The sequence below is a fragment of the Acomys minous genome, assembly GCF_964271855.1.
Source record: "Acomys minous genome assembly, chromosome: 16".
Taxonomy (NCBI): Eukaryota; Metazoa; Chordata; class Mammalia; order Rodentia; family Muridae; genus Acomys; species Acomys minous.
Genome location: NC_140498.1, coordinates 26,438,419 through 26,443,791, shown reverse-complemented (window position 1 = coordinate 26,443,791; position 5,373 = coordinate 26,438,419).

Sequence of the window (5,373 nt, the reverse complement as noted above, 5' to 3'; positions counted from 1 at the left end):
AGGAAGATTAATCATAATCACAGTCTTACATCATCTTATAAATTATTTATTCATTTCAAAAGCTAATGTCCATTTAATTAGCCCTGGGGTTCACAGAGTGTTCTCCTATTCATTATGCTCTTCAGTCTGTTTTACTGTTCAGGGCTGAGGTGAGGTTGATGTCATTAACCCTGTCTGATAGGAAGACCTGGGTTTCTCCATGGTAATAAGTCAATTTTGAGTTCCAGGTGGGATCCAGGACTCCAGCCATGTCTCCCTACTCTTCCTACAATATCGTGGTTGTCTGTGGAACACCCAGCATTGGGCTAAACCCAATAGTTCTTGGCAAATGCACGAAGAAGAAGATCAAACTTCTGCATTAGAGTTGTAAGTGTAAAGACAAAGGTAGCAAGCAATTTTGTCTCCCTAATTCTAGTCATGCGTCAAAGTCTTGGGAGTAGAGTAATTGTGGTTGTCCCAGTTAGCTCCAGTGGTCAACTTTAAAAAAGCCCCGAACCACCTGGGAAGAGAGAACTTCAACTGAGAAATTATCTCCATCAGATTGACCTGTGAGTATGTCTGTGGAATAATTTTTGGATTGCTAATTAATGTCAGCCCAGTCCAGTGTGGGCGGTACCACCCCTAGGCAGATGGACCTAGGCTGTATAAGCAAGGTAGGTGAATGGTGAGTCTAGGAGCAAGCCAACAAGCAGTGTTCCTCCATCGGTGTTTGCCTCAAGCTTCTGCCTTGAGCTCTTACCCTTGTTTCTTTTAATAATGGACCTATGAGCTAAGATAAACCCTTTACTTCCCAAATTGCTTTTGGCCAGAATGTTCTATTACAATCACAGAAAATGAAGTAGGACAGAGATGGAAGCAGGGAAGAGAAAACTAGAAGCTATTTGACATATGTTTCAGCAACTCTGACTTAAACATATTAAGTGTCTTTTCTGTGAGTATTTATGTGCATCTGGAGGGCTCACGTGAAGGGCCTCCCACATGAGCATTAGAGTGTACTTCACTTCTCTCGCTGAGAACTTTACTGACCTTATAACATTTTAAGACCAGATCATCTTGTCGGATGCAAGTTCCATGACACCCACTGTGCAAGCTACTCTGGCTCTTGCCTTTGCTATCTTCCTTCTGTAAACTCAGAGCTGTCCTATGGCAGGCACACCTTGGGCCCCTTGAGGGTTCATTAGTGACTCAACTATAATTCTAAGAATCTTAAGAAGATGATATTGTAACATATGCTTTAAGGTTCTTCGCAATGTCCCCCAAATCAAAACCAAAACAAATCTCACTTTAGTTAACTTGTAGATGCCACGAAAACTGATTGAGTTAAGTAAATTATTGAGCAATTATAATTTGATAAGAATATGAGACCTGGTTGTTTTGAGAGACTTCAGCCTAGAGGGTTGCTGGAAATGCTATTCAAACAGTGAACACAGAGACATCCCTGTCTGCATTTCTCTACTGAGGTTGCAGCTCTCTGAGAGGCAGAATCTGATTTCCCTGGCTTAGGTCAGATGTCTCTGCTCCAGAAGCATTTAGTACAGAGACAGGACAGAAGGTGCCATGGAGACAACCTCTGTGATCTGGGCATCCATCCCAATTCGTGTCTCCTGCATTTGGCCTCAACAAGAGTCACATCTTTGGGGAGAGAGGAGGGAGGTTGCTTTGAAGATGGTACACACACCATGAAAACTACCTTTGGATGACTGTTGCGTTCTCCTGCAGGGTTGGAAGACAGTGATATCCCTCCTCTGATCAGCAAAGATTGAATTTTGAACACCTAGACACATACTTGACCTGGATGAGTACGTTTCCAACTGGAGAATTTTCCAAGACACACAAGCAGTTGGCCACAGGCTAGTGAGGTGTGGAGTGGGCTTCTCCATAGTCCTAGTCCTCTCTAGGTCTCCCCTTCTTTACCAAAGGTGTGGTGGAGTGTGTATATGCTGCAACTGTATCATGTACATAGATGAATTAGGGTGACAGGGGGAGAAAATGCCAACATCCTTCTGAGCATTACTCATGAATGGATGATGTCACCAGGATGGTGTCATGAAGGGAAAGGGACATTGGGAGCCATGCTCTTATGCATCAAGTCAAAGACAACCCAAACTTTAACTTTTTAGAGTATGAGTCAAAGACTGAGATTTCTCTTCTGCTTTGTGAAATTTCAAATTCAGAAGTAAATGAGGCAGCTGAAAAAAAAAAAAGACGAGCCCCCAAGGACACTACCACCTACTACTATACAGCACCGTGGGGCTTTATTTGAATATATTTTGCTTTTATTGTTTTGTTCTCATTTCTTACTGAGAGTTACGAAATAGTGTGGGAAAATGGCTAGTGCAGAATAAAAGTTAAAATTAAAGCTACTTTTTCCATAGTGGTGCTGTCTCCTTCCCAGCCCCTTGTCCTGTTCAGCTGGATTTAGTAGGACAAAGGCTACCCTGTTCTGGACCTGTATTCATGGCCTGTCTAAATGGGTTGATCTTCTTCTAGCTTCCGGGCAGAATCATTTATGCTGATATCACAGCCAGAGCTGGTATGTGATGGGAACACTTCCCTTAAGAGTGCTGGAAATGTGTGGGATGGATGAAAGATTCCCTTTAGCTCAAAGAACTTCATATCTGGAGAGGACAGTATTTTGGGTCCAGGTAAAGAATGATGGCCACTGCTGACAGACTGTTGACATCAGACATTTCTCACGACACACACAGCTTCCCTGTTTCTCTCTGCACACCTGAGGGATGATACCTAGATCTCTTCACTTTGTCCCAAAGATACCTCCACTCAAAAGAATGCCTGGATCCCACTTCTTATCACCATTCAAGTTTTTGTCACATATTTATGTTGCCAGGTACTGTGGGGGCCACTTTTATAGCCATCTTTCTGTTTAGCTCACAGACAGCTTTTTAGAAAACACATTAAAATCCCACTTTACATATGAGAATTTGAAACTCAGTCTTTACTCCTACTCTTCCTTTTTTCGCTTTTGCTGCTTCTTCTTCTTCCAACTCCTTTCCCTCCTCCCCATCACGACCACCACCACCACCACCACCACCACCACCACCACTATCATCATCATCAAGTGGTCCAGAATGCAGTAATCACCCAGAACATACAACTAACCTGATAACCTAATCAGTATCTATGGGATAAGTCAGGTACATGGAATACTAAGAGCATGTCAGAGCAAAGGGACTAAGTAGTTTTAGGTACCACACTTAATTTAACTATCACATTGATGCTCTGAAGCAGATAGTAATACAGATTCTATTTTAGAGCTAGGGAAGGGGTTGTACTAGGCAGGTTAAGGAAACTTCCAGTAGCTGAGCACTCAGTACCAGCCCCTATACAGGCATTAGTGCTGAGAGAGCAGGAATAACTGACAAAGACTGAAAAGAGTCAGGAGAGCTCTGGGCTGCAGTTATGATGGACAGGCCAAGTGAAAAGCCTTCTATGTATGCAACTATATGGGCCTGTGTCAGGACATCCAAGTGCTTGGGACATGAGTAATTGTTTCTCGGTCACGACTCTGAAGAAAGTCACGGGCAGGTGACCTAGTGGCTGCCATCAGCTGGGAGCTTTTCTGCAAAGAGTTAGGTACTTTCTATCCCTTCTCTGCTCTCCACCCTCCTTGTTCTAGGTGTGCTTGGTGATGTGGTCCCCAGCGTGATCCATAACCCACTGCTTTTATGGCAAAGTCAGGCTTAAGGTTGAATAAAACAACACAGCATCACGATACCTGACCTTTTCCTCCTCCACTCCTTTTTGGCAAACAAAGGGATTCTATTTTTTTTTTTAAAGTCAAACTGTTCAGAGAATCTCCCTCTGAAGCATAAGCCATGATGAATTTTTAAAGAGATCAAAGCCCAGTAACAAAGGAATGAGCTTTAATGAGTCAGCAGTTTGGCAGGGATCAAGAGAAACAACACTGGGATTTGGGTAATAGCGCTTTTCCAAAGTGCTGAAAAATACTAACAGATAAGAAGTGGGGGGGGGGGGGAAATCCCAGAACCTCAGCCCTAATGGTGAAGGGAGAAATGAGTGGATACAGGAAAATAGACATAATCAGAGAGTTCGTGGACTGATAATTGTTGCATCTCTGTGATCTGTATGCTGGGTGTTCATTATATTCTTCTGTGTTTTACTTACATTTGAAAGTGTCTATAATTCTTTTAAAAAGAGTAAACTCTATAGATAGAATCATCTTCTATTCTATAGTAAACTTCCTCACCCTGGAACTATTAATGTGATCAAGGTTGTGGGTACCACTTCACCTCCACGTCCTGTCCCTTCGATCTCCAGGGTTTTTTTTTGTCATTCCGTCTACTCCTCTCTAGCCCCACTTGCCACTGCCCTAGACCCAGCCATCACTCGCATCATTTATTCCAATAACCACAGTGTGCTTCTGTTTGGCCATCTTGTTCCTAGCAGTTCTAACCTTTCTTCTATGTGGGAGTGCTCTTTTCAGAATGCAAATCTGATATTCTCATGAGAAAATATCAAGACACAGAATGGTACCCATAACTTTTGTGTAAGAAGAAAGGGGACCATATACACCTGGATGTGTATTTCTATGCTGTTTATCTCTGTGGAGGAGACAAGCCAAAACTAATAAAGATAAACATTAATAAAAATATAAGAAAGAGCGCCGTGAAGGGCACAAGTTAACAGTAAAATAAATTGTCTCCCTTGATGTTCCTGAAGGAAATTTTATTTGGTTATGATATGTAATATATGCAATGCCGGATTTGGTTTGCTAATGTTTTGTGGAAGATTTTTCATGCATATGTATGAGGGGTATTTGTCAGTAGTCTTCTTGTGTGATGCTTTTGACTCTAGCTTCATACAGTGAGTTAAGAAGTGTCTTCTTCCCCTACATTTTTCTGGAAAGGTCTGCAACTAATTGCTTTTGTTTCTTTAAATGATAGAACATGTCAGTGGGGCCACCTCGCCCCTTAGTTATGAATTCTTTACTTTAGTTATTAATCTCTTTACTTGTTATGGTTTCGTCCTATAATTTGTTTCTTTGCCTAATATTTTTTCTATATCATATAAATTGTTTAGATGCTGGCATAAGGTAGCCGAGGGGCTACCTTTACTTTTTAATCTCTGTAGAGCTTGTGGGACCAACTTCTCATATCTGATTTTGATAACACTCTTTTTCTCTTCTTATTGGCTTGTCTAGCCAAGGATTTGCTAATTTTACTGGTGTTCCTAAGATTCCTTCTTTGACTTGTGTGGGACTTTCACTTATTGTTGTTTCCAACATATAATGATGTCATTCCTTATTCATGTAAGAGCATCATGCCTAGTCTCTGAGGCATCTCATCTCTTTTTTTAAAATAAGGCATGTGTGTGTGTGTGTGTGTGTGTGTG